At 41.8% G+C, this 14,497-nt stretch overlaps 1 protein-coding gene across 2 annotated transcripts in view; it reads right to left on the bottom strand.

Moving 5' to 3' along the window:
• LOC144595310 (synaptotagmin-like protein 2) overlaps positions 1-14,497 on the bottom strand; it is a 117,001-nt gene that overhangs the window by 91,863 nt on the left and 10,641 nt on the right. The gene's annotated exons all lie outside the window — the stretch shown is intronic.

A 14,497-nucleotide genomic window follows, 5' to 3' on the forward strand; every position in this document is an offset into this window, starting at 1 on the left:
TGGGGGAGTCCAGAACCAGGGGCCACAGTCTTAGAATAAAGGGGAGGCCATTTAAAACTGAGGTGAGAAGGAACTTTTTCACCCAGAGAGTTGTGAATTTGTGGAATTCTCTGCCACATAGGGCAGTGGAAGCCAAATCACTGGATGGATTTGAGAGTTAGATAGAGCTCTAGGGGCTAGTGGAATCAAGGGAAATGGGGAGAAGGCAGGCACGGGTTATTGATTGTGGACGATCAGCCATGATCACAATGAATGGCGGTGCTGGCTCGAAGGACCGAATGGCCTCCTCCTGCACCTTGTTTCTATGTTTCTATGTTTCTATGTCTTACATACATAGCCTGAAAGAGTCAAACCATTTAATTTCTTCTTTTTCAGGTCAGGAAGATAGAGCTAGAATCTCCTGCCAGAGGCAAGTTCCAACTTAAATAAAGATTTCAAGCTTAATTCTTTTTGAAAATTTCCCAGAGTAAGCTTACTTTTGAGTACAGACCTAATGCTCAATGGTAGGATTATTTACAACAGCAAAGCTTACTCATGTACGCAACAAGCCCCAGTCCACAATACAGTAAAAACTATTGATGGACAGAGAGGCAGTTGTAAAATACTTTGAATGCACCTGAATGATGAATATAGGTAACATTCTAAAACAATCAGTAATAAAAGCTGAAAGTCAAAAATAAATTGGTATTTAATATTTTTAAATAACTAAAACATTATTGCAAACCAACAAATGAACCACTCAACTCCATTCATATGAATGAATTTGCATCCCTGCACCATGTTGAACCCAGCACAAGTTTGACAGACCGATCCAATGAGCAGCCTCTCCTATGCAAGTGCTGAGAGTGTACACTGTAACACTGTGTACTGCGTAAGAACTTGATTGAAGTGCAGTCACAAGATTTTCAGTGAAGAGTGCCAAAGGTTCAGACATTACATGTTTGCAAGGACTTCCAAACTTGCAATATTGAGCCTTTAGTTTCTATTCTGATTTATTAATTCCAGAATGCAGGTATCAATGGCACCCAGGCTAAACCCTGCAGCATGAAGTGCCACTGAATGGAACTAAAGTGATCCTTAAATAATAACATGCTGGAAGAGAATTCAGTGACTCAGGCAAACAGCGATTTATGCAAGGTTCAGGGATTAAGAAAACTATGCAAAATTCTGGGATTAAGATTACTTTTCACAGGGTATCAGATTACTCAACTGAAAGCTGCAATGCCATTTTATTATTAAAGAAGAATTCAGAGATGTTAAACAAATAATTAATATCAGTCTTCACAGTCAAAGAACCTTCACAGGCAAAGAAATTGCCTGATCAATTTTCTTGTGACAGAACTCAGAAGTGTGTTTGTTTCAGGCATCCAGTGTCAAGCAATGAGGCCTGCCCAACAAAGTCAACAAAGTGTAATTAAAAGACTAAAGACACTTCAAGCACTACATCATGCAAACCGGCCTCCCCCACTTTGACTCCATCCACATTTCATGATGCCTTGGAAAAGCAACCAACACAAACAAGGAGCACTCACACCCTAGCAAAGATACTAGAGGGACAAGATGGGCCACTCCGTTGAAATCGCCTATACTTAAGTTTAGTACGCAAAGGAGTCATTTTAGTAAGTAAAACCCGCTGTTCGCTACGCCGCTTGCAGTGTAATCAGTGTTTTGATGATACCATAAAAATGCAGAATATCTCATCTATCAATTCACAATTTTTTGTTATTTTTCTTTTAAAATGTTTCTGCAGGTTTCTGCCTACTAAAATGGCATCATGACATACTACGGTTTTTAGGGTCGAGTGGTCTATCTTGTTCCTCTAGTATCTTTGCACCCCAGCCACTCTCCCTTCTTAACTCCCACATCAGGCAGTAAGTAGCTAAGTGCTTTCTAGTATTTGTGTCACCAGATTCAAGAACAGCTTCGTTCCTGCTGTTATCAGACTCTTGCGGTCATAAGCTAAGGATGTATTCCCAATATCACAATTTACCTTGCTGCAGCCCCTGCACTTTTCCTTTATTTGCACTTTTTACTGCAACTGTAACATGGATGTCTGCACTTTGTCTTTTTCCATGCGAGAACATCGAAAATGTGTCCAGATTTTAACTTTTGTGACCCATCTCTGGTATCTACTTGAAATTTGGCACAGATTTAGATTAAAAAATCACGGAGAAGGAATTCATAACTCGTCAGTACAAAAAGTTCCACACTAATTAATTAAGCCAATTAGAAAAAGTCACAGCACTTCAGCCGCGGGCTCCATCGACCCAAGCTCCAGCCACAGGCCCCATTGACCCAGGCTCCGTCAGCCACGGGCTCCGTCAACCCAGGTTCCGTCAGCCGCGGGCTCTATCGATCCATGAGACCCCGCTCTGGCCTGCTCTGGTCCCGGCTTCTCCGTGGCTCCTGTGTCGACGGAACTCACGGCTGACAGAAACTGGGACGACGGAGCCCGTGGCTGGAGCCTGGGTCGATGGCGCCCATGGCTGGAACCTGGGTCGATGGAGCCCACGGCTAACGGAGCCGCGGGCTCCATCAACCCAGGCTCCGTCGGCCGCGGGCCCCATCGACCCAGGCCCCAGCCACAGGCTCCATCGACCCAGGCTCCATCAGCCGCAGGCTCTGTCGATCCGTGAGACCTCGCTCTGGCCTGCTCCGGTCCCGGCTTCTCCACGGCTTTCCGGGAGCTCAGAGAGAGAATTCTGAACACGCATGACCAAAATATTTTAAACATTGTTTTAATTCCAAATAGACAGCTGTTTCTAATTGTTTACTGTGTCGAGGAAACTAAAACTTGCCAGGTTAGTTGGTCAGGCACATCACAAAGCAGGCATTGCTTCATCCAAGCAGATTTCTACCTCATCATAGATTCTCGATCAGTGAATATAGTCAAGGACAAGATTAGATTGATAGCACCTAGGGTTTAGGAACTGAAAGAGATTTCAACTACAGCATGAGGCACAGTACTAGTGAAAGGCAGAGTAGACTGAGAGAACAATATAGACACTTCAGCTTATTTGTGACAGTATCCCTGATGTTTGCACTCAAAAGTTATCTCTAAAGTAAACTTAAATTAGAAAAGTAAACAATAAAAGAAAACATTACCTCAGTATATAACTCTTAAGGATGTATTCAGTGGCTCTTAAAAGAAGTTTGTTGATATCATTTCTCCCTGGTTTTCCGGGGAATTCTGAACACGCACTGCAGGGTTTTGCCAGGATTTACTCCAGGACTTTGACCCATCAACAGTGAAGGAACAGCGACATGTGGGCTCCCTGCCTAGCTAGCCTGAAACAAAGCGCTTGATTGGTCAATTGGCGTCCGACTCAATGACAAACGTGCTTTGAATGGACAATTACTACTCGGAAAATTGACAAGATTTGAGGTTTTTTCAATATTTAAAAAAATATGTGCAGGTTTTGTTCTTGACGAATTTCAAATATAATTTCTATAATATTTTTACACAATATGTTTTAAATACAGGTAGATATGGGAATGTGGGTCACGACATGAAACGAAAAGGCACCTCAGCCCACGGTCTATACCTATTGTAGTCATGTATGGTTTGTTTGTACTCGTGTACTGTTTGATTTGCCTGGATAGCATGCAACAAAGTTTTTCCACTGTGACTTGGTACTTGTGACAATAATAAATTAATACCAATCCACAATAAAAATAGTATGCTGGATGAACTCCATGGGTCAATCGGCATCCATGGAGACAAAAGATGCAATTTGCCGTTTAAAGTGGAGACTGTGCATCAAGACTGAGAGGGAATACGAATGATTGTGCGTGTGTCTGTGTGTGAGAGAGAGAATTTTGTCTGGCAGATGATAGGTGGAACTAATGTACAGGGGAGATGATAAGTAGGAAAATAACTGCAGATGCTGGTACAAATCGAAGGTATCACAAAATGCTGGAGTAACTCAGCGGGTCAGGCAGCATCTCCGGAGAGAAAGAACGGGTGATGTTTCGGGTCGAGACCCTTCTTCAAGCCGCTGGAAGTGATCTATTCAACAAGGTCTAAGCCATGTGCCAGAATAGAACGCTGGGTGCTGAGACTCCAACAGTACAAGTACAAAGTAGTCTACATTGCTGGGAAAGCAAACATCGCGGACTCGCTGTCGAGACTGTTGAAGGATGAACAGCTGAGAGCAACATCCACGTTAGAGATGGAAGCAGAGAACTTTGTGCGCTTCGTCACAATTCAGTCAATGCCAAGAGCCGTGACAACGAAGGAAGTCGAAAGGGAATCAGAACATGATCCTGAACTCAAAGATATCAGAGAGCGTATTCACAGTGGGCAATGGGATCAATGCCCTTACAAAGCATATGTTTCCATAAAAGATGAATTTTGTGTGATTAGTCAGTGAGTGCTGAGAGGTAGCAGATTAGTGATCCCACAGGCACTACGACCAAGGATTGTGTCATTGGCTCATGAAGGACATTTAGGCATTGTCGGTACCATAACAGAATTTGTGGAGCAAAGTGCTGTGTCCAGGTTGTGAGAGATATGCCGAAAAATTCGTCAAGACCTGCCACGGTTGCCAAATCACCAGCAGGAGCAACCCACCAGAACCAATCAGAAGTACAAAGTTGCCAACGGCACCTTGGGTTGACGAAGCTGTTGACTTTCCTGGACCACTTCCAACAGGTGAGTCAATTATGGTAGTGGTAGACTACTACAGCAGGTATTACGAGTATGCAACGATGAAGTCACCTACGGTAGAAAAGACTGTACAGGCATTAGCAGAGATTTTTCCCAAACACGGGTTGCCTGTTACATTGTACTCCGACAATGGGCCACGGTTTGTTTCCGAGGCATTTGCTGAGTACATGAGAATCACAGGCATCCATCATCACAAGGTGACTCCTAAATGGTCACAAGCTAACGGAGTAGAGAGACAAAACCAGTCCATGGAGAAGAGGATACGAATCGGCCATGCCGAAGGGAAAAACTGGAAGGAGGCACTACTAGCCTACGTACATATGTAGCTGTATATCGGGTGACCACTCACTCAATGACAGGGAAAAGCCCAGCAGAAGCCTTGTTTGGAAGGAAAATTTGCACTAAAATGCCAGAAGTGCGAGAGATTACGGAAGACCAGGAGCTGAGAGATCGTGATGCTGAAAAGAAAGGTGCGGCAAAATAGTATGCCTACTTGAAACGAGGAGCCAGGCACTCAGAAATAATGCCTGGTGATGACGTGCTTGTGAGGCAAGATGATGGTGGTAAGATAGACACTCCTTATCATTGCCAGTCATACAATGTTGTATCGAGGAGCGGCAGCAGGGTGACAGTCAAGTCTCCAGGGGAGGTGTTATCTACAAGAGGAATGTATCGTGTCAAAAAGCACATGTCAAGAGACACTCGAATCGAAGTGGCCCAAAGTCCACGAGAGCTACCGATTCAGAGGGGCCAGACGACATCCCTGAGGTGGTGACCGGTGTTCCCGAGACAGCCAGCATTTCTGAGGTGGTGACCAGAGTTCCAGAGGCAGCACGCTGCAACACAGGTGTTGAACAGAGACGCCGTCTGGATGACAACGCCGTGGCAGATTCAACAGTCTCTGATGCTCCTGCGCTAGCTGGTAGACCAAAACGTGAAAGGAGTCCCCAAGCGATACGACGATTTTATGTTATAGGTTATAGTTTTGCTTAGTAATAATACAGATGAATATAACATTTGTTTAGAGGCAAAGGAAGCTTACAAGTTATTATATGTATTAAGGAAAAAAACAATAATTTGTGTTGTATTTGTACGTATTTAGTTAATATTTCATCGGCCATGGTGTATTTGGCTAATAAAGCCAACATAATAATTTTTAAGGGTATAGAATTGTTTACTTGTGGAAAAAGAAGACAGTAGTAATGCATTTGTTTTGTGGTTGTAACGCATTGGTTTTGTGAGTTATTGAAACACAAATGAAAACACAATGAAGCACAAATATGCTCTGTAAGAATTTAATTGGAAAGTATATTAGAAAGAACACATATTAATTTAAAGTTTAATTCTGGTAAAAGAGGGATGTCATGATGATGAGCCTGATAATGATATGCAAATATCTTGACATTTGTATCAGCTGACTTGGAGGTCAGATGGTGTGTGCGCTGTGTAACCCAAGGCCAGAGGCTACGGTCGACAGAGATAATAAACATAGAGACTAAGGAATGTAACCAGTAAATAGTGTGTCGGTATCGTTATTCCACATCAGAGGCGAAGATGTGACAATATCCACTCTGATCTGGCCACCTATTTAACTTCTAATCAAACTTCAAGTCCTGATTGTTCTCAATAACCCTACACCTAAACAAATGGATATAAAGCTTGTAGGATTAGGCAAAATATATTCCTCAGTGATAGTTTCTCTTCCAGTTTCCAGAAAACATAAGCTGAAGTTGTTGTAGATCCAGTAGAATGTGTCAGAAATGCATTCAGCTTTGGTATAATTCTTCCCGTTTCTGGGTAATGGAAATGACAACATTTTAACTGGAGTGTTTCTGTGCAGTCCCTTTTATGATGATAAAAGGTACCTATTCCAGGATCATTTCCATGAAGATGTCCAGATTGACTCTTATTCAATCTGGCTGTGTATTTACTTAACCATAAACACTTCTGCAGCTTGTTTAAAATGTTGAATATTTTAAGTTCGTAAATATTTAAACAATTTGTTGACAATATAGGAGGAGACATTTGATGAGTAATCCAAATGTTTCATAAATTACACTAAAAAAAATATCTTAGTCACTAATGTTCTTAGCTAAACAACACAGATCAACTAGATTAAAAACGGTAGCACCTCTAATATTGGTAGTACAATCTCTTCTGTTTAATGTAGTTAACCATATTAACCACCATAAACACTTATTTTTCCACCAAAATAGCCACTTTGCCACATTATTACACAAACATTGCAGAGAACTACTGTACAATAAACAAGGTTGTGAGATTCCTAATGCTTATGTTTTCATATCCCAATATGTACCATCAAAGATCCACGATATAGCTCAGTCGTTGTTCTAGTTTCTGTTGGAACCATTTGAGATTCAGTGTAGTTAGCTACAAAATCAAGACTTCCTGCACAGGTTATGTTTGACAATGATTACCATTCTGCCATCTCCATGAAGGTTTTTTTCAAATGATCTTTGTTTAACAAGGAGTGTCGACAATTTTAACAGATGCATAAATTTCATCAAGAAGGATATTAGGTGTCTTAATGGATCAATGTTAATAGGCACCTATTTATTTCAAGGGATGGGTCCAAATGGATGCAAAAAAAGAGCCTACAAAAATGTTCACAGACTTCTTGTTCTTTTGAAAAAAACATAGTTAAATAAATCGGCAAGTTTGATTATTAGAAGATAACATTCTTTACTTTCTCCACCAAATTTTTTTTTTAAATCCCCATGCGTCATTCTAAGGGGAATTTCAGCACTCTTCTCGTATTAGCAAGAAAAAAATAACACTGTATTATGATCATGCAGTGCAATATATCATACATTTTCATAACACATTTCAGAAACACTCCCAGCAGATCACCCAGAGTAAACATCTAATTAACATACATCACAATAAAAATTGCCATAGTTTAGACATAAAGTATTGCCATTAAAAAAAACAAATAAATAAAACGGTGCTGTTCTGCGGCGACATTCTGCCAGAAGCACAAAGGATCATACATAACTGTTCTGAACTAATTTAGACAAAAGAAACAGCACCAATCAGTGCGGTAACAGTCAAGCTGCTAATCCTTTTAAAATGGGTTAATGCTATTGCGATCCTCCAACAGCAACAGAGCTACTAATTGTAAGAAATCCCTCCTACCTTGCAGGGAATCGCAGATATATCAAGTACCGTGCCATGAAACACACCAGTGTGTTCAGATGTATGGCTGACAGGGTGGCCTGCAAGTAAGACTGAAGCACAGGGATCTACTATCCCCACCCCATCCCCCAACTGGCCAATGTACAGTCCCTAGGGAAAAAAGTTGAGGACTTGAGGGAAAGGCTGCTTTATCAAACAGAGATGACGGAATGTTGTGTGCTCTGTTTCACAGAGACATAGCTCACCACCAGCTCTCCAGACTCAGTCCTTCAGCCTGAAGGATTCCCCACTCAGAACTGAGTGTCCGAACTGAGGCATCGGGGAAAGGGAGAGGCGGTGGCATCTGCCTAATGGTGAACTCTTTGTGGTGCTCAAAGGTAACGGCCCTGTCCAACTCCTGCTCTCTTGCGCTTGGAACATCTAGTGGTTAAGTGCCATCCCTTCTACCTCCCAAGGGAATACATTTCCATCATCATGGCCACGATCAACATTCCACCCCAGGTAGATAGAAACATAGAAAATAGGTGCAGGAGTAGGCCATTCGGCCCTTCAAGCCTGCACCGCCATTCAATATGATCATGGCTGATCATCCAGCTCAGTAACCTATACCTGCCTTCTCTCCATATCCCCTGATCCCTTTAGCAAAAAGGGCCACATCTAACTCCCTCTTAAATATAGCCAATGAACTGGCCTCAACTACCTTCTGTGGCAGAGAATTCCACAGACTCACCACTCTCTGTATGAAGAAATGTCTTCTCATCTCGGTCCTAAAAGACTTCCCCCTTATCCTTAAGCTGTGACCCCTGGTTCTGGACTCCCCCAACCTCGGGAACAATCTTCCCGCATCTAGCCTCTCCAACCCCTTAAGAATTTTATATGTTTCTATAAGATCCCCCCCTCAGTCTTCTAAATTCCAGCGAGTACAAGCCTAGTTTATCCAGTCTTTCTTCATATGAAAGTCCCGCCATCCAAGAGATCAATCTAGTGAACCTTCTCCGTACTCCCTCTAAGGCAAGAATGTCTTTCCTCAGATTAGGAGACCAAAACTGCACACAATACTCCAGATGCGGTCTCACCAAGGCCCTGTACAACTGCAGTAGAACCTCCCTGCTCCTAAACTCAAATCCTCTTGCTATGAATGCCAACATACCATTCGCTTTCTTCACTGCCTGCTGCACCTGCACGCTTGCTTTCAATGACTGGTGCACCATGACACCCAGGTCACGTTGCATCTCCCCTTCTCCTAATCGTTCACCATTTAGGTAATACTCTGCTTTCCTGTTCTTGCCGCCAAAGTGGATAACCTCACATTTATCCACATTATATTGCATCTGCCATGCATTTGCCCACTCGCCTAATCTATCTAAGTCACTCTGCAGCCTCCTAGCATCCTCCTCGCAGCTAACACTGCCACCCAGCTTCGTGTCATCCGCAAACTTAGACATGTTGCATTCAATTCCCTCGTCCAAATCATTAATATACACTGTAAATAACTGGGGTCCCAGCACTGAGCCTTGCGGTACACCACTAGTCACTGCCTGCCATTCCGAAAAGGACCCGTTTATTCCTACTCTTTGCTTCCTGTCCGCCAACCAATTTTCTATCCACCTTAACACTGAACCCTCAATACCGTGTGCTTTAAGTTTGTACACCAATCTCCTATGTGGGACCTTGTTGAAGGCCTTCTGAAAGTCCAGATAGAACACATCGACTGGTTCTCCCTTATCCACTCTACTAGTTACATCCTCGAAAAATTCTATAAGATTCGTCAGACATGATTTGCCTTTTGTAAATCCATGCTGACTTTGTCCGATGATTTCACCACTTTCCAAATGTGATGCTATCACATCTTTAATAACTGACTCTAGCATTTTCCCCACTACCGATGTTAGGCTAACTGGTCTATAATTCCTCGTTTTCTCTCTCCCTCCCTTTTTAAAAAGTGGGGTTACATTAGCTACCCTCCAGTCCTCAGGAACTACTCCAGAATCTAAGGAGTTTTGAAAAATTATCACTAATGCATCCACTATTTCTGAGGCTACTTCCTTAAGCACTCTGGGATGCAGCCTATCTGGCCCTGGGGATTTATATGCCTTTAATCCATTTAATTTACCTAACACCACTTCCCAACTAACCTGGATTTCCCTCAGTTCCTCCATCTCATTAGACCCCTGGTCCCCCGCTATTTCCGGCAGACGGTTTATGTCTTCCTTAGTGAAGACAGAACCAAAGTATTTGTTCAATTGGTCTGCCATCTCCTTGTTCCCTATGATCAATTCACCTGTTTCCGACTGCAAGGGACCTACATTTGTCTTAACTAATCTTTTTCTCTTCACATATCTATAAAAGCTTTTGCAGTCAGTTTTTATGTTCCTTGCCAGTTTTCCCTCATAATCTATTTTCCCTTTCCTAATTAAGCCCTTTGTCCTCCTCTGCTGGACTCTGAATTTCTCCCAGTCCTCTGGTATGCTACTTTTTCTGGCTAATCTGTATGCTTCATCTTTTGTTTTAATACTGTCCTTGATTTCCTTTGTTAGCCACGGATGCACTACCTTTCCTGGTTTGTTCTTTTGCCAAACTGGGATGAACACTTGTTGCAGTTTATCCATGCGACCTTTAAATGCCTTCCATTGCATGTCCACCGTCAACCCTTTCAGCATCAATTGGCAGTCTATCTTGGACAATTCACGCCTCATACCCTCAAAGTTACCTTTCTTTAAGTTCAGAACACTTGTTTCTGTATTGACTTTGTCACTCTCCATCCTAATGAAGAACTCCACCATATTATGATCACTCTTGATGTCTGTCTAGCACTGGAGGAGCAGAATGCAATGTCAACAAACACCAGACAGTGTACCCCGTTGCCTTGTCTATCATACCCAGGGACTTCCACAAGGCCAATTTGAAGAAGGTGGACTGGACCACTGTGCTGGCCCAATTGGACAATAAAAACACATACATCAGGCTGTTACTCATACAGCTTGGCATTAAAACCATCATCCCCTCTAAACTAGTTACCAAGCTCAAGAGACTGGGTCTCGGCGCATCCTTTGGCAATTGGATTCTCGACTTCCTCATCATCAGAACACAATCGATACAAATTGGCAATAACACTTCCTCCATGATAACCAGCAGCACTGGTGCTTTTCAAGGATTTGTGCTCTGCCCCCTGATCTACTCACTCTATACCCATGACCATGTAGCTGGACACAGTTCTAATTCCATCTTTAAATTTGCTGACGACACCGCCGTTGTTGGATGAATTACGATAATGATGAGTCACAGTAGAGGAGTGCGATCAATCATCTGATTGAATGGTGCCAGACCACGGCACGGTAACACAGCGGTAGAGTTGCTGCTTTACAGCAAATGCAGCGCCGGAGACTCAGGTTCGATCCTGACTACGGGCGCTGCACTGTAAGGAGTTTGTACGTTCTCCCCGTGACCTGCGTGGGTTTTCTCCGAGATCTTCGGTTTCCTCCCACACTCCAAAGACGTACAGGTATGTAGGTTAATTGGCTGGGTAAATGTAAAAATTGTTCCTAGTGGGTTTAGGATAGTGTTAATGTACGGGGATCGCTGGGCGGCACGGACTTGGAGGGCCGAAAAGGCCTGTTTCCGGCTGTATATATATGATATGATAATCTTGCTCTCAATGTCAGTAAAACCAAGAAACCGATTGTTGACTTTAGGAGAGGAAGGCCAGTGATTCATAAGCCTTCCTTCATCAACAGGTCTGTGGTAGACAGAGACAACAACTTCAAGTTTCTGGGTGTGCATATCTCCGAAGATCTGTGCTGGATCCAGCACATTGATGCAATCATAAAGAAAGCACATTAATACCTCTACTTCCTTAGAAGATTATGAAGGTTTGGTATGTTAATGAGTACTCCCTTGAACATCTACAGGTATTCGGTAGAGCTTATTAACTGGTTGCATTACGGCTTGCTTCGGCAACTCAAACGCCCAGGAATGAAGATTACAAAAAGTGCTGAACACTGCCCGATCCATCACGGGTACTGACCTCCTCACCATCGAAGGAATCGATAAGAGGCGCTGTCTCAAAAAGATAGCCAGCATCATCAAGGACCCACACCACCCTGGTCACACTCTTTCACTACTGCTATCGGAAAGAAGGTATAATAAGAGCCTGAAAACTGTAACATCCAGATTCAAGAACAACTTCTTCTCAATGACCATCAGACTATTAAACTCCAACTAATCTCTGAACCAAGTACTGCCTTGGTTGCACTCGGCACTTCAGGTTTTGTTTCGTTTTGTTTTTTGCACTATATTGTTTTTGTTATTTATTGAACCTTTTCCTTCTGTTTCTTTATTCTATTATCAATTGAGTACAAACCTGTTGTGCTGTGCCAAGCAAGAATTTCACTGTTCCATTTCAGTTCATATGACAATAAAGCAATCATGACTTATAACTTTTATTTTGCAAGAGGAAAACCATAAGCCATTGGTTGCAAGGAATGTCAAAATGTTATTAACATCACATGGAAATTATTATTTAAATGTTAAAATGCCACAACACTTCTAATACATTGTGTAAATATGACCCCCCCAAGGCAATTTACGTCAAACACTCTATATATAAAAGTTTAAATTGATTGAATTAATCAAATTAGCCTCGGAAAAATCTCAAAATTTAGCAGTCATAAGGCTAGATGACATGAAACCAGATCATGATTTATAATTACACCACTTCAAACTTAATTTTCAGAAGTATTTGCTATCTTTCTTTTAAATGTGCTCTAAAGGATTCTATATTTAATTATGCTAAGAAACAGGCTTACTTACTGAAGACCAATGGTATTAAGTTACAAAACAGATTAAGGTTATGACATATATAACCTAAGTTGAATTGATCCTCCATCATGGTCCAAATTGAATCACCTTTTTGGCTCAATGTTTATACATTTCTATAATCAATGTGGTGGATTTATGGGAGGGGGGGGGGGGGGGTTATGGCAGTAAGGGACATTGTTAATGCAAGTTTAAGTTTTCTTGACTTTGATACATAAGCTACACAAGTTATCAGAAACTGTTATATGACAAGAGGTATACAAGGGACACAGATAGGAAACGTTGAGAGGGATACGAGCCAAATGCATACTCAGATGAGCATCTAGGTGGGCATGCAGGTTGAGCCGAAGGGTCTGTTTCCATCCTATGTTACTCTTTGCCACCATAACAACTTAATCATACCTCGAGTAAAATTACCGCAGAAACTCTGTTTTGCAAACTCGTGAAATTTCCTTTTGAGGTAAATGCCTGAGCTCCAGACAGGGAAATAGCAGGAATGGCCCCACCCATTTGATGACAAGTTGAGTTCTTTCCACATTTCTCTTCCTTCCAATTTCTCCCCAATTCACTCTCCAAATAATTTCTTGAAAATCATTGCTATTTATCTCTTGCAGCCTCCAACATTCTGTCAACAAAAAGACCATCTCTATACACATCTCCAGCTGCATCTTCATTAATTTCCTGCATGGAATGTTTACCATGCACTTTCTGTTTCATCAAAACAGGAAAAAGTCCTGGAACATGTTTTGAGTCTTTGGGTGGAGATGGAGATTGGAGTTGTGAGAACAAAAGGAATGCTACATGAGGAAGGAGACCAGGAGAGAACGAATACCAGAAACAGAGATGGAGTTGGTTGAGGTTAGTGAAGGCTTATTAACCACACCTGATTTGTCAGGAGGAGGTTTAAACAGAATGAGATGAATAAAAACAGAGGCAACATGCAAGAAAAACATGCTGGAAGTGTGAGATAAAAGGGACTGCAGTTGCTAGAAATTGGGAAAGAAATGACTAAAATATTTAGTTCAGGTAGCCAAAGTCAAGAGGAAAAAATAGTTAGCTTTACAGATCGATGACTTTTCAACAAAACTGGCTTGTTCTGACAAAAAAATTGAAAAGCTAATTATCTGAAACAGTTGAATTCAGTGTTGAGTCCTGATGGTTGTACTGTGCCCAGATGTAATTAGTGAGGGCAGATGGAGAGGTTTTGGCTTCAGATGAGAGAACATTTATAAATTTAATCCAAAAATAACAAAGTAATACAGCTCTGCGGCCATATGAGTAATAAGCAGAGTGTGACTGGAAGAGGTAAAGATGATGGTAAAAGTTCTTCTGCAAATAGGATTAAAGTACAAAAACAAATTTTAAAAAAAATTGAAGGCTCCTTATTAGAATGCATGAAGCATTCATAGCAAGACCACTGGCATAAGCAGATGTAAATTAATTAACGGCATAAGCAGAAATAAACAAATATGATTTTACAGACATGATTGCAAGGTGATCAAGGCTGGGATAACCAGGGTACTTGATGTTTTCACCAAATGAAGAGGAAAGGAAAGGAAGTTTTGTTAACACAAAACAGTATTAACCAAATAGTCTGAAAAGAACTTAGCTGAGAAGGGAATTAAACCAAATCAGTTTGGGTGTAAATAAGGAATGATAAAATCAGAAAATACTGGTGATAATCTATATGCCCTCTCAACAGAAATTATACTATTATAGATACTCAAAAAAAGAATAGGGGATTGCAATGAAAATCATTCAATTGTGGTGACACCTGGTGGCAACCCAAGGACAGAACGAACCATCGGCGCTAGAGGGCGGCATCTCGATGTTGGAGGCGCTAGCCACGGGGTCGGT

The sequence above is a fragment of the Rhinoraja longicauda genome, chromosome 7 (genome assembly GCF_053455715.1).
Source record: "Rhinoraja longicauda isolate Sanriku21f chromosome 7, sRhiLon1.1, whole genome shotgun sequence".
Lineage (NCBI taxonomy): Eukaryota > Metazoa > Chordata > Chondrichthyes > Rajiformes > Arhynchobatidae > Rhinoraja > Rhinoraja longicauda.